A 22574-nucleotide genomic window follows, 5' to 3' on the forward strand; every position below is an offset into this window, starting at 1 on the left:
ACTTTGATTTTGTAAGCCAGATACATTGTAGATGAAGCAAAGTAGAGAACTATATCTTCTGATCTTCAGAGATTTGTAAAATAATAGAAACACAATGAGAAATGGGTAGTTTTCAATGTCTTGTGTTGGTTTAGTGCCGGTGTTTGCTTGTCAAGTTTGGCGGGGAGAAGGGTGTGGGTTTTTTTCTATCCAATTGTGAGGCTCCAGAGAAGGAAGTGTGTCAGGAATACTGTGATGAGGAAAAGCTATTTGGAGTTGCTGCCTTGGCATTTGACAGTATGACGACCCTGCTCACACCCAAAGTCCAGACATTTACTTAAGGATCTGAGCTTAAGGGTCCCACGTAAGTCTTCACTTTGCTTTTCCTGGGACACCCTTTAAAAGCACCACTTAGAGTCGAGCCCATGAAAAGTTTGTGACCTCCGCCCCAATCCCTTATAAGTAATAGATGCTTGCTACCCAGCTCTCTATCTCCTGCTCCCTGGTGACCTGGGATGGAGGGCTGCACTTCCCCCAGTTCACTGTGTTTCCCCACCCTCATTTTTGGGATCTATAAGTAATACAACTTGTGACTTCACTTCCTTAGTTTGAGTGTATTGAAACTGCACCTTCAATCAAAACAACCCTGAGTTGTCATTTCTCCAAAGTGAGAGTTTGAATGCTGAGGCAGCTGTTTACCTGCTGACTCCATGTGTGTGGCTTATGCCTCCTCATTCAGCCGGTCATAATCTGCATATTCTTCATTTAATATACCAGCTACGGAACTCCCAACACAAACAAAAAGGCTCTTAGACTCATTCTAGGGGCTGGCACAGAGCCATAGTCATCAACAAGGACCCCAGAATATACAGTGGTACCCCTCAGCCATGCATAAAGAACTCCTTCCTGACAGCAACAGGATGCTGACATCACCATCACAAGGAGTCCTATAAGCAAAACCTGGTAGAGTCTCTGCTGAGCTGCCTAATTTAGTAGCCACGAACCACATGTGACTAATTAAATTTAAATTGTAGTTCATTGACTTAAATAAACTATAATTTAAAGTTTAGCTCCCTAGTTGCACTAGCCCTACTTCAAGTTCTTAGTCACATACGGTTAGTGTCTACCGTATCAGATAGTGCAAATATAGTACATCACCATCATCACAGAAAGTCCTATTGGACAGTGCTGGCCAAGAAAAAAGCTTCAACTTTAATGTGCATTTGAATCAATTTGAGGATCTTGTGAAATGCAGCTTCTGACTGAGTAGGTCTGGGGAGGGGGCTCTGACAGCATTTCTAACAAGCTCCCACGGCAGCTCACAGTCCTGGTCCACGGACCACACTGAGAGGCTGCAGCAGATTCACAGCAACCCTGTTAAATGCTGCTCTTCGGCTGAATGGTAAATGTTCCTCCATCTCTAACACAGAGAGCACCTTTTAGGTTACAGTTCCACCAAACAATGGACATTAGACAACATAGAACTTGTTAAATCCTTTTCCCTTGCCTACTTCTCCATCTTTGCACTTTCTGGTTTTAAAAAATTCCAAGATTCACAGCAAAAATGTGCAGAACACTGAATCTCTATCTTCGCTACATTTCCATTATCTGCAATGGAGATTTCCTTAACAGAAAGCCTGGCCTGATGTAAGTGAAGCAGCTGTGTTTTCAGAAGATAAGAGAAGTCCTTTTACACCCGGGCACAGTGGTAACTCAAGAGGAACAGTCAGGCATGAGCAGACATTCAACAGAGTTGCATTAGAAAAATATATTTAGAATAATGAAGGGGAAGAAAGAAGCTCTCCCAGCTTAAAAACAGAACATTGCATCACAATAGAAAAACAGTGCCACAAATAAATAATGCATAATATATTTGTAGCACTACCACTATTTCCAAATAGAAATAACTCAGTTGGTTTAGTCTAGAAAAACAAGGAGAAAATCTTACCATGCTGTACATAACTCAACATTTCCACATTATCTCAATTAATCGGTATAGCTAGCCACACAAAGTAGGTCTTTTTTTCGTTTTTACAGAAGTGAATTCCAGCTCTCAGAAGAGTTAAGAAACTGCCTAGAGCTCACCCTGGTCTCTCTGGCTTTACAATTAAACCTGTCCACTGTCCTGGGCTTTTGCTCCAACAGCACTGAAAAAAACAAGTTTATGAATAAATGAGAGGAGGGAGGTTACACCCTTTAAGCAAAATAACAATGACCTCTTCTCACTTCTAGCTACTATTGACTCGCCCACAAGTAGGACGCCTCACTCATGAATCCACTAAAGGATTAATGCAATCATTCAGAGATCTCTGCTAAATGTGCTGAAAACATAAACCATGGGGTTCATGATTTGATCTTGCTGGTTTTTGCAGAATGTACAGTGATTACAGGTTAAAATAGACACATTTTCTAGTTTACAGAATAACTGTCCAGAGCAAATGCAACAAGGTCCCCTTCATGAGAATTAGCAGCCAGAGCTGAAAGCCTGGTACTCACAAGTGATGTGAGATGTTCTCACAACCAAGCAACCTGGCTGAAAAGATAGAGCACGAGGACATGGAGAGAGGCCTTAGGAGTGGGGCAGTCATATCGTTCATCATCCTAACTAGGATACTTTTGAGAGTGGAAAGGGACACTCGGGGACAACAACAGTAAGCAAGGACCATCCCAGGCACCCTGATGAAAAATCTTCCCTGAGAGGAGAAGGAGCCATCAAGAGTCACATAACCCAAATCTGCATTTCAGAAAGCTCAGTCTTGTCTACCTATAGCCATGCCACTCCAAATATGCCCGATCTCGTCTGATCTCGGCAGCTAAGCAGGGTCAGGCCTGGTTAGTACTTGGATGGGAGACCACCTAGGAATACCGGGAGCTGTAGGTGTAAAAAATTTTTTAAAATTAAATTAAAAATTTTTTAGAATTAAAAATTAAATAAATAAAAGAAAGCTCATTCTGGCAACTATGTGGAGAACAGGGCTAGGAGAGGAAAAGGCTATTAAATCTCAGAGACTCATTCTATGAGAGATGTGTGCACATGTGCTCACAAGCAGAAGTGAACCATCAAAAGAATACAGAAGCCAGGGCTAATTTTAAACCAACTAATCTTGACCTAAATGAAGCACAAAGAATTTTTCCAATGCCAAAGCTAACCACCTACTCCACTGCTCCTTCCCTGGCAAGGTCTGTTGCATCGTAGAAAGTGGAGCCAACACTTCAGGCCACAGAACACCATCTGGAAAAGCAACAAGTCATTGGTCTCAATAAGGAGATAGCCACAAACAACAAATACAACCCGACAAATATCTGTCTGGATTGTTGGAATCAGTTGTTTCTTCAACAAATATTTGTTGAGTATCTCCTCTATGCTGGGCACTGCAAATGTAAATAAAGACAAACAAGGTACAACTACTGCCTTCAAGAAACATATAGATAGATAAGGCAGTTATTATACAATAAGAAGTATGGCAAAGGTTGGCCCAGGTGCACTAATGGGCATTTACAACTCAAGGAGGAGCAAGTGAGTCTTAAAGCCTTACAAGTGTGGTCTCCAGACCTGGTGACATCCTGCAGCACTGGGAAGCTCTCTGGGAATGCAGAACCTCAGGCCCCAACTCAGACCGACTGAAAGGATCTGCATTTCAACAAGATCTCTAGGTTATCTGTGTACACATTAAAGTCTGAGAAACGCCATCTTAAAGGATAAGGATAAGTCAGCCAAACAGAGGTAAGTAAGAAAGGAGATCTAAGACACAGGAAAGAGCAGAAGCAAAACAACTGGTGTCAGAGAAATGGTCCCACATTCCCAAACTGCAGAGACGACCATGCCCAAAGCACAGAATAAATATCAGACAAGTGGTAAAAGAAAGCGTCTTGGAGGAAGGGTGGATGCAGACCAGGCAGAGCCTGTGACTCCAGGACCCAGCTAGGTCTCTCCTAAGAGCCCTCGGAAGCCCTTGAAAAGTCTTACATAGGAGACATTTAAAATACTGCCCTGACAGCAATGGGGAGAAGGCAGACTTAGGAACCACAGGCGGAAATTATGACACCATTGCTGTATCTGGCAGTGGGGACACTAAGGAGGTCAGGTGGCCTGGGGCCAACTGTGGGTTGGAGGGAGCCAAGCGTCATCTGGCACAGGCTTGAGAACTTGGAAAGGAAAGTTTAGCTAATTATGTAAACCAAGAAATCTTTTTTCCAGAGCCACTGTTTTCCCCTAATTATGTTCCTTCCCGGATAGATCTGTGCCAAAGTAAAAAGAAAAGCACTCAAAGGACCTTCCGCACTGGGTCTCAGTGCCAGACATGAGGCTTGATCAGGATTTCCCAAAGTCGCCTAGAAATAGGAACTATTTGGGACATTTGTTCAAAATTCGGATTCCCAGGCCCAGGTATAGGCTATGTAATCTGAATCCTGTGGGAATGGCCTGAGGGACACAGGCTTGGGAGCAGCCAGGTGGTTCCACTCCCTAGGAAACCTGGGGCCTCTGAGGCAGGGTATGGAGAGAGCCCCGACTCTCATTGCAGGGGGCAGCCCATCACCCAGGAGGTCAGAAGGTACAGACTTCACTGAAGGAGCTGTTTAGAGGGGTTGTCCAGGTCACACCATCCTTAAGGGGCAAAACATGAAAAACAGGCTTGCTTGGTACCAGTTTAGAAAGTTATCACACTTGACGTGCTAATTGCACATCTTTAATGGCAGTTTGTCTTCTTCCTCCCTATTAGATTCATTCGATACTCATCACGTACAGACACCTATTTGGTACAGGCAATAAACTTGATTTTTCTGCCATATAAAAGTATCACTAAAAGTTAGTGTTAGTGTGAATTTTGATTCTTTGAACTTTGATAAATAGGTAGGTAGGCAGGCAGGCAGGCAGGCAGGCAGGCAGGTAGGCAGGCAGGCAGGCAGGCACACAGATACCTGACCCAGTACCTTTATATCTTATAAAAAAGATGAGTCTAGGGGAAAATGGGCAAAAAGCATGAATAGGCATTTCACAGAAGAGAAAATTCATAAGGCCAGCAAACATGTGAAAAGATGCTCAACTGATCAGTTATCAAGGAAATACTAATTAAATAACAGGATACCAATTCATACCCATGAGATTGGCACACATTTTAAAGTTTGACATTTCCAATGGTTTGTGAGATTCAGAGAAACCAAAGCTCTCATACATTGCTGGTAGAAGTATAAATGAACACAATAATTTTAGAAAAAGATTTTACAATACTTAGCAGAGGTGAAGATGGGCATCATGAGTACTTCCACTCTCAGGGAGAAAAGTTTTGCTTATGCGCACCAGAAAATACATATAAGAATGTTTATAGTAGCATTCTTTGTAATTAAACAGAATTGGAAATAATACAAATATCCATCAACAAGAGAATGGGAAAATACATGTTTATACACATACACACACACACAAAACATACATACATTTACATATATATTTTTCGATTATGTTTGTCTGATATCTTTGATAAATAAAAACATTTAGTCCTCAGTTTTAGTGATTTATCATTGTTTTTACCATTTATTAAGGCAAGTGCTGGGTGTTTTCCACATATTTCTAATTATCATAAAAGCACGGTATGACATAATTATTACCTTACAGTTGGAGAATATAAAGCAATGCATTTAGCCTAAGATCACACCACTGGGAAATGCTACAGCTCAGATTTGTACCCATTAACTCCAAAGCCCAAAATCTTTCTTAACATATATAACAGGGTTATTTTCCAAGAAAATCTCCATCACAACAGTATGTGTTAAATGCGTTCTCTTGGTAATGATGTAAACACAATAACAAATTAACCCCTCCCATGTTGTCTTGCTATGCAGCCCTATTCTTCACTAAAGATAAAAACAAGACAATAACAACAACAAAAATCCTAGGCGACAGCAACTACTAGTAGCATGCTCTCACTGGCAAAAAAACAAACAAAAAAAAACGCTAATTAAAGTCATCTCCACCTAATCTAGTCTGGATTAATTTGTGTTGAGCTATCTATAATTAATGAGAATTAGCATAAATGAAAAATGATATTTTTCAGATAAAAAAGATAAACAGCAAATACGTCCCTTCATAGTAAGGAGAACTGGCCATCAGCTCCCAGAACCATTACCCCTTCCAAGCCTGTAGCTCTCCTACTGTGATGTTTCACCAGCGGCTAGGGCTGAACTACTCTGCCCACAGACAGCTTCCTTCAGCTTCCTGTCACTCTGAAGATCCCTCTTGATCCTACCTCATGCTCCTGCCTGCTTTTCGACTCAACCTACCAATTATTTATTCCATCTCTATCATCGTCTGTTTCTCCCTCTCCCTTTGATCCTTCCCTTGGGTGACAAACATGCTACCCATGACATGACATCCTCAGAAATGCCCTTTTCTTTCCTTCTGATATTCCTTCACCCACCAAGCTCCCTTTCACCACCCACCTTCTTAAAAGAGCCCACCCTGTCCCGAGGTCCCATTTCCTTGCCAGCTTCTAACTGCTTAACCTTAATTCCTCATCCATTACATTGGGGCAATCGCACCTCTTCCGAGTCAGAAGGCTTCAGTGAGAATGTGTGACTGACAGAAGGTACCAAGTGGGAGCTCATTAGTCCTGCACTTCTCGAAACTTTTTTCTTAGATTCCATTTAGCTCCCTATTCTGCTTCCTAGATCTGAGTCTTTGTCTCTTATATCTGTTTGTCATTTGCTCAGGGATCTCATAAGTCCTCTAGATCTGACTATGACTTCTACGTAGAGAAGTAGATGGCTCTCAAGCTCTACATCCAGATTTGACATCTCATCTGTAAATTGACAGGTCCCAAACCAAACTCACCTCCCCTGATCACAAGGAAAACTCTTTTTACTTTCACAAACTTTCTTGATTTTTCTATTCTTAAAAAAAAATCTTTATCATTTTACACCAAGGAGCCACTTAACGTTCACCTGTTATCTCCTCTAACATTTATAGCCAGAGTTAGCACACTGGTGGCCCAAGAGCCATACCTTTGATGTCTAAAGGCCAACATTTAAAAATCAGAAGATTTCCCCTAAAACCTGAAAAGCTGGCCTCCTTTGAAAACTCACCTGAGCAAGTAACACCGGCTCAGCACACCCATTGCAGTGAGCTGGAGGAGAATAACAAATGGCTGCTCCCCGGACCAGCGTACCCACTCCAGTCTCATGAGTTCATTCAGATCACCCATCTGACCCGACTAGGAATCCCTAGTTTAAACAATGAGGTTTTATTGTGTTTTATATAAAATAACATTGGAGCCCTTTGACACACAAAGTATGTCCTGCAGGTCCACACTGAGCAGCACTTCCTTGTCGATGGGATCTGCTGGTCCTACATGAACCCATTGAAGGAGCATGTGTGTTTCAGACCGTGCATTCCTAGCTTTTGCGGAACGTCCATTAGCGTGGATGTTTCAGAACATCGACTGCTTTAGATGTCCTACTTCCTTGATCCAGCAAGATTTCCAGCCATAAAAGAATATGACATTGGTGTAATATATTTTTTGTTTTGCAAAATGAAACCGGCACTGCATGTGCTTCCAAATGTTTATTATTCTCCTGTGAATAATTTATTCTAGTACATTTCCAGGAATATGAGTTAGGATCACTTGTTCTACCCTCTAAGATCATCTTTGTTTTCTTAAAAACTCTAGGACAAACAATTAAATTCCAAGTTTGAATTTATCTTAATTTGTTTTCAATGTTTTCTTCTTCATTCTATTCTGATTTTTTTTCTATTCTAACTTTTTACTTTGTATTTCATAGGTTATAATCTTAAACAGCTTTGTGGTTTAGTTTAGGTTTTTTGTTTTGTTTTGTTTTGTTTTAACACTGAGATTAAACATTTGACATCTCTGATATTTTAGTTCCCAGGAGTATCAGCTTTCGTTGAACCTACAAAGGTGTCAAAGTGTCACTTGCCTTAGCCTTCTCTTTTCTCTGGTTTGTTGACTCTAACGCCCCTTTTAATTTCTGCAATCTCGCGGCTGCCTTATAATTTTTGCTATCCTGCCTGCACCCCACGACCCCACGACCTGGCCTGAGTTCTAATGAGAAGTTTCCATTTGCCTTTCAGGAATGAGCTCTTATCAAAAGATCACTGTGTCATAAACATGCATGCTTGCCAGCTGCTAGCACTGCACTCTGTAGAGTGAGGACACTTAAAGGTGGGGCTTTGCCTTATTCAGAGAAACTCTGGGACTCTTCAGAAGAAACCCAGGGTACTTCTAAGCACAGACTATCCTCACTGGCACCCAACATCCAATTTATTACCTGACCTTTTCACCCAATTCCCTTCCCCTAATGCACTCCCAAACCTGGAAGCTGGAGGGGATCCTGCCATGCACCTGGCAGGGCCAGATCGAACAATGAAATTCAAGAGTCTCCTCCATGTTCCCACCCTCTGAATGCCTTGCCTCCTCCCAGAATGATGATCCCTTTAGAAGTCCAGCAACCTCCTCCATAAACTGCTTCTACAGCTCTGGACATGCCACTGAGCCAGAAGCAGTGTCTCCCTGGATCACTGTGCTTCCCAGGCTCCAAGGAATCCAGGAATCCACTCCCAGGAGAATACCAGAGCACTGCCAGATGGCAGGCAGCCACCATGCTTCCCGGGTGGCCCTGGAGGAATGTGACTATGTGCCCTTTGTATGGCTGCCTCCCCACAGCCTGGCCGGCCCACACTCCCCAACAGCCCACTCACATTCCAAGGCCTTAAGTGTGAATCACAGTCAACCCCACCACCACACCACAGAAAATGCCACCACAGCCTCAAGTCCTCTGGAAGTTGCAAGGCTGTCCAGCCCAACAGTTAAACTTTTAAAACAAAGGTCATAGCTTACTCACCCAACACCTATAGAAATACCTGTTTGCAAATACAATATAAAAGGAATATAAGTTCAAGTACAGTATAAAAGCACTTGAGTCACTTTCACTCGTAAATGTTTCTTTACAAAAAGAAAAAAACTGGGAATAGTAAGAACACAAATCAGAGCTTGCTTCGTGCATTATATTAACAACAGACGGACATAGGTGGAAGTGACCTTTAACCACATCATAAAATTCTGCATGCTTAGCAATAATGACAGAAGCAAAGGTGAGGCCAGAGACTGTAAAACAAGGAAAAGAGGGATTAGGTCCTCTCCCAGAACGATGCCTTGTCCCTCTTCTGCCTTCCTTACAGGCAACACTTTTTAAAAGGAGCTGCATCAAAGTCACCATCTTGCTCAGTGCTGCAAGTTCCCTCTTTACCACCTCCTCTTTCTGACAGCAGTACTGTTCAAGGCTCCTAGACTGAAGGGAGGCAGAATGTTTCTTCATAAACCTCCTTCCTCAAGACCACAGGCTTAGCAATTTGTTTTAACAAATATCGAATTCTCTCCCAAACTAAAAAATGAACACTACTCCTGGCTAGGTTGTTTTGTGCCTTGATTACTAGACTCTTGGCCACCTGAGTCTCAGGTGGAGTTCAAGGTCAATTTTAGGATGTTGCACTACTGGTCTTCACAGGTCAGGAAAAAAAAAGAATTTGGCCTACTGATCCAGGCAGTGGTATTAACAGAAAGGGACTTCAGTTCACATCCCAGCTCTGGCCCTTCCTGGCTGTGTCACCTAAGACAAGCCACTTGGCTCTCTGAGCCTCAGTTTCCCCAACTGTGAATCGGGACAAATATCCATCATTAAGTGAGTTGGTACATGTAGAGCACTGGGCACCCTACCTGGCCCATGGCACGAGCCCAGTAAATCTCCACTCAACCATCCCTTCCGGTTTAACCCGCAGTAGACCAGTAGAGTTTCTGAATTATTAAGTCATTTAAAAAAGCTCTTAAAAGCAAACCAGCTTAGACTAAAGCAAACAAGCCATGTTGTTAACAGTTCTCTTTCAATATCTTAGACTTAAAGCTTAAGGATTCTTATGGTTTCTAAAGCAGAGCAAGGGGGAAAAAGCATTGCGCCATGATCAGTAATTTATGACCTTTCCTTGAGAAAGAAAACTATAATTACCATAAGATGCTAACATCTGAATCCCTTATTTAGTTCTTCTTGTTCAGTGCTTCTCCAGTTCTGCAGGCACCCATGTGGAAACTGAAACATAGCTCCAATGACAATTCTTTTTTTTTAATCTCAGTGTATATTTACAGAATACAACCATATTATCACATACAATATACAATATATACGTATGTACATATGGACCCAGACACATAGCTGCATGTACACACACACATACCCCCAGAGTGACAGAAAAGACTGGAATACACATGCTAGGTTTACTGCGTTTGGTACTCAGGACATGACACGGCATAGGCTTCTGTTTCATTTCTGCTTAGGCAACAAGCAGTGTGCCCAGAGGCCTTCTGAACTCAAATATCTAGGCCCCCAGAAAACCCTCTTATCCAGCCTAGCTTGGAAGTTCTCATGAAATCAAGTATCCTACTTAAGAGAAAGTAGATGTCTATCAACAGTAGAGGGTCTAAAGTCACTGCAAACCAGGAAGCCAGTGGGGAATGCTCAGAGTTTGAGACCAAAAAGCTCCCACTGAACACTGGGCCTCACTGGTTGAGTCATCCTCGATAAGAAAATTCTTCCCTAAATCACAAACACCCTCCAAAGGCTATTTTTTAGTCATTTACCTCTTGGTATGAATTATTTTAATCTGATAGCTTTTGACTTAACAAGAAGCCAAGATGATTGCAATGAAAGAACAAATTTCAGTTGTTCTGGGGGTTTTTTTGAACAGGGACCATGTTAAGGGGCAAAAGGGGGAGGTAGAATTAACACCACATTCATTTCAGTGGTTCTCAAATTTGAGAATCACCTGGAAGGTTTGTTTAAAATGGAGGTTTCCCAATCAAACCCCAAACTGTGATTCGGTAAATCTGAGGTGGAAACCAGAACTCTACATATTTTTAATAACACCCTGTCTCAATGACTCTAATGTGGTCCTCAGACCACAATACGGAGAAACTGGACCAATCTGTACCATTCGAAAAGAGAGCCTGAATATGCACTCATCCAGGAACATCCAGGAATCCTGGAACCCTATGTCTCCCTGACAGCCCCACACCACACCAACTCCGTTCCCGCATGGTTCCATTTCAGAAAGAGGGGTGTTGAAGTATCAACCATAATAGTGGATTCATCTACTTCTCCTTGAGTATCTATCAGATTTTGCCTCACATAGTTTGACACTCTGTTGTTAGGCACATATGTGTTAAAGATTGTTATATCCTCTGGGAGAATTGACCCTTTTACCATTAAAACTCTCTTTGTCTCCGATAACTTTCCCTGCTCTGAAATTAATATAGCTATTCCCACTTTCTTTTGATTAGTGTCAGCATGGTATATCTTTCTTCATCCCCTGACTTTTAATCTGTACATGTCTTTATATTTAAAATGGGTATCTCGTAGATGATACATGGTTGGGTCTTGTCTTTTGACTCATGGCTCCCACCTTCAGTCTGACTCCAGCTCATCCTGCCCCTGTTCCCAGCAACTCCTCTCCTAAGGCTCTGCTCTTGGACTCTGACTTTTCTTTCTTGAGATTAAGTAGTTCCAAAAGAAAAAAAAAAAATGACCACGGAAATCCATTAAAACCATTTGTAGTTTTGACACACTGGGGGTCAGATCATAGCTCCTAAAACATAATTAAATAACTGACACATAAAACAGTCCACACAGCAGGCATTACAAAGGACTCACATGACTTCATAATATTTAGCTATTTCTAACTAAGAATCTAGTATATATAAACTAATCACACATTGTTCTTTCGTAAAATCTAAATTAGTAAGATTTATTGTAATGTGGCTGTGTGTTATCTGCCTGTGCATAAAATATCAACCCATTAGCAAACCAAACCTTGCTTCAGGAGACAATATAGAGAAAACCTGAAAGTTTTAAACTCGAAAATAAAAAATGTTGTTGCTTATAAACTTAAAGATATAATAGTCATTTTCTATATTGAAACCAGTTATTTCACAAGATTCATCTAAAACTCTGTTCTGGAACTAGACTAGACAAAAATACAATTTTGTTTTTAAATTATGGCCTCCCAAAAATAATCATGCCATTTAAAGATATACATTTTTACTCTATGACTGGAGTTTGCCAACTTGGACCAAGGGTAACAAACAAGAGAGTGAGTTGGACAGGAAAAGAACATTGATCCAGATGGTTTTCCTAGGAGCCAGCATCCCTGAAAATAGTCACAACGTACCACACAGAAAAGAAAGAATAATAAAGCAAGGTGTGACAACATTCAGGCCCTGAAATAGCTAACCATTTATAATAAATACCAAACAAGAAATCAGAAGACTGTTCAGATGTACACCAGAGGAACATCTTCTGCAATGGTTCCATCATGTACTGTCAAGGAAAATTATCTGAAATCTAGAAATAAGTCAAAATAATAGGTGCCCTTTCATGGTCACATGGAGCGTTGTCTGACAAAGCCACAGAAAGGCATTTGATGCTTTTTGGAAACTTGACTTAATATTAACTACTCTTTAGGGCCTAGACTGTAAAATTAGATGTTAACTTGCAGAAGGTTGATAGCTGAAAATGATTTGTCTCATTTTTTGTCTCATAAGCCAAAGGTAATGGTTTTATCACCTTGCATAAGGTTATATATCTCAGCCATGTCTCAGCAAACCTTATTCAGCCATTATTTTGTTTCATTGACTATTTATACTTAAGTCTCCATATTCTCCTTTGAATTGGCTTTGCCATCCTGCTAGTTCCCTCATTAATGAGTTAAATAAATCTTTGAGACATGATCACTGTGTGTATAAGAAGAGTCAGAATTTTAATTTACTGAAAATTATACATTGAGACATTCTTTACCATTCAGTCCACCCATCTTCCTGTCCTAGAAACAAATGCCTGCTCTGCTCTTTCTCACTAAGGTTTGAGTCTGAAAATTATTTCCAAAATACCATGAAACCTGAGAAGATTCCATCTGGCTCACACACTTGTCACTGGTCAATCACCACTGACCAAGGTCACAGTAGCTCTTCCTACATGCAATGCCAAACGGCTCTTTCTACAGACCCCACCATCCTCTGACCAGGCTAAGATTCGGCATTTAACCAAGGTGCACAGATCTGGGTCTTCCCTGGAAACAGCAAAAACACAAGGAAAAGAGACAAGACCCACTTGAATCTTTTTAATTCCAGCATCCTATTTCTTTTTCGCTCCAGGGCATGAAGTTTGTATCAGACTTATCATTTTAGAAAAATGTGTATGCCACTGGAAGTAACAGAGCAAGGTTAAATGAATGAAGCAAGGGGTACCCTCGAGAGGACAAAAGAGACAGTAGAATAAAAGGAAGCCAGAGAAGAGGGACTGAGGGCATGTGAGGGCCCATGTGTTTTGCAGAATCAGGCCCCACTCCCAGCCTCACATCCCACACACTGGCTGTTCCAGTGCTATAAGCAGACTCCCAGTGAGGCTGGAAGTGCCAGTGCAAAGCTAAAAATTTCTGCTAACTTACTATTAAGCCTACCAAGAAAAGATCTGACTCAAGGAAACACCTTACTGGGTTTTCCAAAAAAAAGTCAAAAACGTATTTTCCAAAGCAAGCCACAAAGTATGGGGTGGAGAAACTCAGAGAGCATTACCCCAAAAGGACAAAACCTATGAATTCCATGTTTTAAATTGCTGAAATGAACCCTTAATGGGCTATTTAGGAAAAATCGTGATTGTTACTTATAAATGTCTTAAATGGGTCTTGAACATGGAGACTCAGGAAAAGTCACAGGAAATTTCCCTCTGTCCGGTCTGTGTGTCTCAGAAGAGAGTGTTTTCTCCACATAAATGTGGACTTGTACAATCAGGCATGACCAAGGACACAGAGCCTGAATTAGGCCAAACAAACTCATCAGGGGCAAGATGTAGAAACAGCCTTCCTTGTTCTGTGTGTCACACAGTTCACAGGCCATCAGGAGTTGCTCCTGCCTCTTGGCTGTGCCTCAGTGTGACCTTCCTCCCACACAAGGAATAGCTTCAAAAGGTCCAGAAAAAGAAAACTCTTCTGGACAAAGGGAGGAGACACCTGTGAACCCTAACCCCTTTGCATGAGCTACATCTCCAGACACATGTGCACTTCTTGAGTGAAAAAGGCATCTTGTCACCAGACCTACCCATTCTGAGCCCTAGAAGCTTGACCCTGTTTGGGAAACTATATATAAAATAATTTATTTTTGACTTAAGGTTTGATGGAAATAGTAAAATATGATTTAGGCCATGAAAGCCATAAAATATTTAATGTCCATAAATGGATACTGTCCATACAGGCTCCAGAGCAGGTTACAATAACAGTTTTCAATTCCTCGTCTGAATAACTGTTTCTAATTCTTCCTCCATACATACATGGCAACAACGTAACTAATGATCAAGGAGGGATCCCTATACGACTGAGTCTAGATTCTCCATTCTCAGTAAGCACATGGAACATGTTCTCCCTCACGTCTGGTCTACTCTGAGGAGCCTACTTCTGGCTTACTGTGGACCAGAGTGAGCTATCTGTCTTTGCTGGGCATAGCCACTGAACAGTCACAAAACTGAATCACCTCTCTCTCTAATGTGACTATTCCACGTTCGCCATCTTTCTTGTAGTTAGCTTCTCTCCACAGGAGCAGCACATCACTGAATGAGGAAGAAAAATGAAACTTTTATGATGTAATAGAAAGTATATATATCTGTCCCCAGTTCTTGGCAAAGAGCTCCTAAAACCCTTGTAATTTCCTAAGTGATATGAGCCCTAGGAGCATCTTTTGTTCCAATATTTGGTCTGTGACCCCAGGGTCCTGACATACAATTCCTAAATCCCTTAGAATTTCCTGGGTGACAGCAGTGTCTTTTGATCTAATGAGGTGAATCCCAGATGGCTCCTGGATGAGGGCTGGTCATCAGAAAGACCAAGCTAGGATTAGAAGCTTGGAAGTTTTAGCCCACTCCTCATTCTCCGAGGGGAGAGGGGCTGGAAATGGAGTTAATGATCAACCATGCCTACCTGATGATGCTGCCATAAAATCCCAAAAGTACAGGGTTCAAAGAGTATTCAGGTTGGTGAACACGTACTGAAAGGGTGATGTACCCAGCTCCACAGGGACAGAAGCTGCTGCACTTAGGACCCTCCCAGACTTCATCCTATGTTTCTCTTTATGTGGCTGTTTATCTTTATCCGTTATCATATCCTTGATAAGTACATGTTCCCCCCTGAGTTCTGTGAGCTGTTCTGGCAAATAATTGAATTCAAGGAGGAGGAGGTCATGGGAACCTCCGATTTACAGTCAAGTCAGGCAGAAGTTGCGGATAAGCTGGGGACCTACCACTTGCAGGTGACATCTGAAGTGGGAGACAGTCTTGTGGGACTGAGCCCGTAACCTGTGGGGTTTGACACTATCACCTGATAGTGTCAAAACTAAGTTAAACTGTAGGACACCCAGCTGGCATCTGAGAATTGCTTGTTGTGGGGAAAACCCACACATTTGGTGTCAGGAGCATTGTGTGACTAGTGTGAGAGTAAAGGAAAAACACGGGAGGAGAACTGAGTTTTTCTTTACACCCTCTTAGCAGAAAAATTTTTTTTTTTTCAGGAAGTTGAAAACGAGTCCTCCGTTATGCAGAAAGTTCCTGAAAAGCACCACTGCATATACATTATAAATATTTCATTAGTAGGTAAAAACAAAACCACAAAGAACTATATGTGCCTTGCTAAGATGTTTGACATTTACCCTGTAGGCAATGAGAAGCCATCAGAAATCATTCTGTCAGCAAGTGACAATAAGTTATCAGTAAGTTAACATAAGTAACACTAGGAGCAGCATATATAAAATACAGGAGAGCTCGTAGAAAGACTAGATAGGAGACACTAACCTACTAAGTCAAATTAATTTGATTATAATTTTGAATTTTTTCAAGCAAGAAATTGCTTTTCAAGATCTACCTCAAGGTCCCAAAACACTCACTTCCTCCTTAGTGGCACTATTTCCCTGGAAAGTCATCATGAGAACCAGAGAAGGTGGCCTTGGGCATCAGTGGGTTGTAGGTTTGCTGGCACAGACTGGCCGGCCCAAGAGTAGGCTCTCGTCTCTGTCATCGGAAAAGGCCACACCTAGACTCCTTCCTAAACACTGATCACAGGCCTAGGTCATTTCAAAGACAGCACTTCACCTGTACTCTAATTCTATAATCCAAGTCATGCCCAAGGAAATTTTTTGACCAAACTGTCACTTGGATAAATAAAACCCAAAGCTCCCCTCGTAAATGTAAACATAATTGGTGTCTCCATCTCAGCGTAACAGTCCTGTTGTAGTCCCCAGAGTCCAGTGACCGAGGACAGTATTTGAACAGTTTCCGACTTCCTCTAAAAGATGCCCCTTTCTTCTCTAGTTACCTCTGGACTCTTCATATCTCTACAGATATGATTCAGTGGACCAGCTCCCAGCTGGACCACTCTCATGAGGCTATCAGCAATTGTCACGTCCAGCCTCTCAGGGCCGTTTTCACCAATCACTAGACATGTAAAAACTGATCACAGGAGGAGGATTAACTGGCAACATTATTTTCGATGGGAAACATCCAGTTGGGGAAAAGGGTGAAAGTCTAAGCAGTTGGAAGCGGTATAACGCAGAGGGAAATACATAAATTTTAGTATCAGACAGACTGGATTTTAATCCTGCCCCTGTGTGCCCATGGGCATCTCATCTTACCTCTCTGTTTTCTCATCTCTATAATGGAAATAGATAACTATACCTTGTAGAATTAGAGCAAAGATTACAGATGACATATGTGAGGCACCTGACACAGTCTGGTACCCAGAAAACATAGTGCTCATCAGAGTGGCTCCCATGTATTCTGATTCTCCTCTCCTTCCAGGTACATGGTATACTTGGACTTTCTAGCTCCATTTGAAGTAGGTTTGGGCCATGTGATTTGTGTTGGCCAAGGAAGTTAAAAAAGCCAATGATATCCCCCCCTTCCTAGTACTATAGTGGTCATAGAAGCATGAGATAGGGAGCCTCTATTATCCTGGGTCACCATGTGACCATGGTGAGCAGAAAGCCCTAGAGATCCACAGAGGGCATTACAGCATGAGCAAGATAAGAAATGTTGTATTAAGCCACCAAGATTTGGAAGTACTTTTGTTACTGCAGCATGACCTATCCCATCCTGACTGAGAGAATAAATACTCAATGAATTCTAGCTACTATGATTCTGTTTTTATTATTTCAAATGCCACCTTCAAAAGGAAGGTGGAAATGCCTGAGAAGTCAAAGATTTTAACTGAACTCAGTAAAGATTGATCCCAAGGCAGTTCACCAGTCAAAGACCCTGATACATTCGTTATTTAGAGTTAAAACAAGAATAAATAATCCCAGTCCCTGAATCTGAACTATGCTTCCATGATTTAAGGATTTAAAGGTCACATTGAGCAAAGTAGGATAAATATACAAAAGAGTTTCTACAGATTAAAAGCTCTAAAGTACTGGACCCCAGCCAGAATAATCATAATCCAAGAATTGAGGTCAACAACCCTGGAAGATAACTCTTAAGTATTTCCAGCCTTTAAATTCCTCAATAGACCAAAAAACATCTGTTTCCTAATCTAGTGGAAAAAAAGCGTCATTGCTAAATAGTAGTCAGCACCCCTAAGCATGAAATTCATTGCCATTTTCCCAGGCAAAAACAAACACATATATTAACCCTTCCTCCCTCATTATCTGCAGATGCTACCAGCTGTAAATGCCACTATAGTAAGGGAGCTTTGCATTCAAACAGAGAATACAATGCTTCACTTTCCTTGAAGTCACCAGGTCAGTATGAATATCCAAGCACTGGCATCTACTCTTTATAAACATTCAGTGTAGAAGAAATGAAACATATTGGATTACTGAATAAATATAATATTTTTTAGCCATTGACTTAGTGCAAGATAAAGAACATGAGCTCCAAAGCTGGACAGACTTATGTTCAAATCCCATCCTCAGAAAATTCAAGCCAGGAATAAGATGCAGCCCATCTTCTTCAAATCTCCCCAGGCATAAAAGGAAGCACTATGTGCTCTCTGTGAAGTATTCTTCAAAAATCATGTGCCCTTTGGCTCAGCATAAGTGAAGTTAGTTTTCACTGTACCAACCAAAGTCAATACAGCCTTAGAAAGCTGTGTATTTGGAACCACCGACCCAAAGTGAAGGTCGTTAAGAACCATTAACACCAGGTTCTTAAAGTCATATGCCAAAAAACAACAGGCTAGAAATCTGCTTCGGTTTTACTATAAGATGTTGTTGAGGCTGCTGTTGACTACATCTATTGTTTGTGCAGTCCTAGAGAGGAACTAAGCCTGAGAAATCTTTGCCTTCCATAGTAACCAGTGAATTTTTTCCCTCCTGGTTAGATTATTTTCTTTTTCAAGTTGCCTTCCAGGAAGCTCACAAATGCACGGCCCACCCACAACTATGCAAGTCATATAGCCTGCAAGCTTGCATTCAGCTTCTCCCCATGCTCTTGACATTTCATTTATCCTAATTCTTACATTGCATTTTTCTGAATATTTTTATCCCAGTACCACTTGTTAGCCAACTCAAATCCTATATAAAATATGTTCGACATAACAAGACACTACTGGCCAGCATCAGCCACGTCAAAGAGGTCCCATCCAGAGGGTATGCCCCAAAGGACACCAGAAAGGGCCTGTCCTTTCCTACCACAACCTCACGTCAGATGCATGATAGTTCACCATTCGAACTTCATCCATTTAGCAAAACTACTTTCTTCTATTCCTGGGAGACATGTAAATATACTTGGGAAGGATGCCTTACTATTTATCCTTGCAAATAAATTTATTATGATTCTGTCTAACCATACATAGCACAGCACAGGTGTGGGCTTAGGAAAAGAGAAAGCACAAAGATAATTAAGTTTGATGAAAGATTTAAGGAATGTTTGGAGATCAAGAATATTTGCATAGTGGGGAATTGCTTTTCTGGGACAAGTGAAATCGTAGACTACAGGGCTTTTTGATACAGGAGAGAGTAGGAAGGGGCTAGGATGCATATACCTACTTCATAATTTGGTATAAACATCAAACTTAAGCCCAAAAACCTGTGGTAAAGGGCTTGATGCTTATAGTAACTAGAACTTCACAGCATCTCAGAGTTCACAAGGAGCTCTTTATAGATATTATCTCACTTAATCTTCAAAATGACCCTGTAAGTTTCCATTATTCTCCTTATTACATAAATATGAGAACTGTGGCTCAGAGAGATTAGTAGCTTGCCAAGGGCACACAACTTATTTAGTGGCAGAAGGAAGAGAACACAGGACCTTCCCATCAGAAAATGGCTCACATGACATAATCACATGGTCCCAACAGAGCCCACCTGCAGGAACATCCAGAGAAAGGCATCCCACTGTGTGAGACCTGACCTCACCATATCCATAGAGCCCAACGACTTCATTCCACGCAGTCTGCCTTGGGTAACCCTAAATACAGCTCTCTGAGCAAAACTATAACCCACACTTGAAAATAAAAATGCCTGTCTTCCACAGCCAACATCCACGCCAAAAAAAACAAAACAACACCTGCCAAGTAGGAAAGTCCTTTTCTGGTACTTTGCACCAATTGTTCTTCATTTACTTGTATACAGGAAAGAATTTCTGGGGCAGTTGAGGAGGAGGTGTTAAATTTACTGGATTCTAAATGTTCTAATTTATTTATAATCAAGAATATGTGAAAGGGGAGGAAAATAAACCCTGAACAGTGAATTACACCTTTCTCCCCACATATACACTGTCAACCCCAAGCCCACCTCACAGAGAGCAGATCATGGCTCTAATGAAATGAGATCAGGGCAGCTGCCCTCCCCTCTGGCCTGGGCCCTGCGGGGCAGGCCTCGAGGCCCTGAGGTGGTGCCTGTGGTCTATGCGCTGAGGTCCATGTCCACACCTAACTGACATCTAAACCAAGCAGAGAGGAACCCCAACCTAAAGAGACCAGGCAGGCAACCAGGCCTAGGACCAAGCCAGGCTAGATGACACAGGCCCAAGACACCACAATGACTGGGTGAGATCCACCAAGGGAGCAGAGTCTGCTGTCAGCATTGGCAGTGACACAGGCGAGGCTGCTAGTGAGAACTTGGACCTCAGGAAGTCAGAGTCAGGCCAGAGCAGGCAGACAGTTCCCCAAAGAGGGCAAAGGGCACCCAATGGCAACTGAGGAGACCAGGGTATGGCAGAGGCCACAAATCCCAGCAACGCTGTGGTGCAGAACAGGAGCTTCTAGACTGGAAGATAGAAGTCAAGGTGTCAAACCCTAATGCTGCCACATTCTGGCTTGTCCTCACTGTGCCCAAGTTTCTTAACCTAGAAATCAGATATAAGTTACCTACTTCACAGGATTGCTGTGAACATTAAACAAGATAATATTTATTAAAATGTCAGTACATTATCTGGTGCATGGTAGGTGCTTAATAAACACTTCTTTTTCTTTGAAGACTCTACTGGAAGTAGCAAATTCTCAGTGCCTAACCTACATACAACCTGAAAATGTGGCTTTGGGGTTTTTTTTTTTTTTTTGTTTTTTAGTTTGAATACCTAACAGTTGGTTCTTGAGCATGTATAAGAGGCCAATTTCAATGTTACTTGCCCTGAAGCCTTCACACCTTTCTAATCATCCTATAGATATATAGGAATATACTTCTCTGAAGATACACTTCTCTAAGAGACATTATATCACATACCTAAAAATTAACATCAGCAAGGCACATCCATCTCTGCCACAGTCTCCACTACTCCCTACTGTCTTGCCCCGGCCTGATTTGAATATTTATGCTACCTGCCTGGCCCTGTAGGCATCTGACTTTGTAATCCTTGCTCTTTAGCCAAGAATCATAGCAAGTAGCAGACAGAGGCCCAGGCGGATGAGAGGTGAAGAGCAATAGCTCACATGGCCTGCCCCCAAACTCTATCACAGACAGCCACGATCCCATGACGGCCACCCTAACGCTGAGATTGGCTATGTTCCTTGGCAGCAGAGCCGAATGCAGCAGAGCAGCTCTAAGTCCTCAGGTGGCACCAGACAAACGGTAGCCTTGGAAAAACAGGAAGGGAAAGGAGTTGCTGCAGCAACCTTTCAGGGTGAGCAATCCAAGCAGCGATTCAGTATCAGCTCCATCTCCCAAGTTCCACTGAACCTCATAACAGAAACAATGGCACAGGTAAATCAAGGCACGTGAGCCACTCTCGAATCCCCTACTGAAGGTCTCAGAGGGGAAAAGATGCTTGAAATCTAATCTGATTTTCAAGCTTCCGTTTTGCTTTGGCCAAGATGAGTTAAGCTATCCAAACCTTGAAAGCACCTAGTGTCCACAAATTCCCAATTACCTTGGCAGCAGTGGAGTGAGCTGTGACCGACAGTTTCTTCTTGGGATTTCTTGCAGCTCTACTGACATGGCTGGAAGAAGCAAAGGCAGACACACCCTGACAGCAGATCCAGGTCTCCTACAGTCTGTGATCTTGCTCAGTTCATAGTAGTGAAGTAGCCAAAGGGGCCTTGGATCTTACATTAAACATGGCTATGTTCATGAGTGGTAGGCTTGCTGAGCCATTGCAGGCAGCAGGGAAATCAAAAAGAAAGATAGCATTGACTGAGGAGATGTGCTAGGGGTCCCATCAAATGCTTTCAGCGCCTAGGGATCATATTCAAAATATTTAACAACAGGAACAATAAGGCGGCACTGCCAAATCAGAACGACTATCCCACCAGCCAACGGCCCCTTGGAGAAATTAGTAATATTAACCACATTTTGTGGTTTTGAAAACCAAGTATACACATAGCAAATGGCTCTATAAATGTCCATCCAGCCTGTTGAGAGGCCTGGCCACTGCCGCCAGGAAGACAGAATGAGGCCAGCCAACAGCTATAAAACATCTTTTAGAAGAGGGACATCTGGTCTGGCTCCCGGATCATGGAAGTTTCCCGGCTGAACTCTGGGGTTATAGGTTTTATTGGTTTTGCATGACAGGCCATACTTCCATGGCATCATAATGCCGTCAAATTGTAGGGCGGGGCTTTAGAAATCAAACCCAAACACGGTGAGGTTCCCTGCTGGCTAGTGTTAGAGCTGCATCCAGAACACAGGCCCCTGGCTTCCACTCGAGGACTCCTGAAGCAACAAATGCCCTCTGCTCAGGCCCTGATGACCCCATGACCTCCATGACATTGTGTACTATCTGCCGACCTCAGCTTCATCAGGGTGAAAACAGGTGCAGGCATAACTTGGTCCTAAAACCATTTTTATTGATGAAAATTATAACTAAGCGACAGACCTTTATCTCAGAAGCTTTTATATGATGATTCAAGAATTGGGAACTGGACTGGCAGGGGAATGGAAGAGCAGTGGTGGTATACTAACATATTCCTAAAATGATCAAATCAAGGCCTCGTACCCTTTAGAGTATAAATATACCCTCATCTTGATCTGGGCTGTTCTCTGAAGATAGTGCACTGGAAGCATTTATTGTATACATTTCATGCCACAATAAAAAATTTTTAAAAAGCAAAGCTATAATATGTTTAT

The 22574-nt window shown here is 42.0% G+C and overlaps 1 protein-coding gene and 1 pseudogene across 5 annotated transcripts in view; one reads left to right on the forward strand and one right to left on the reverse strand.

The window, feature by feature from the left end:
- FRMD3 (FERM domain containing 3) overlaps positions 1 to 22574 on the reverse strand; it is a 323707-nt gene that overhangs the window by 164663 nt on the left and 136470 nt on the right. The gene's annotated exons all lie outside the window — the stretch shown is intronic.
- On the forward strand, positions 2742 to 2860 carry LOC111746722 (annotated as a pseudogene).

Source organism: Pteropus vampyrus, unplaced genomic scaffold (genome assembly GCF_000151845.1).
Source record: "Pteropus vampyrus isolate Shadow unplaced genomic scaffold, Pvam_2.0 Scaffold199, whole genome shotgun sequence".
Taxonomy (NCBI): Eukaryota; Metazoa; Chordata; class Mammalia; order Chiroptera; family Pteropodidae; genus Pteropus; species Pteropus vampyrus.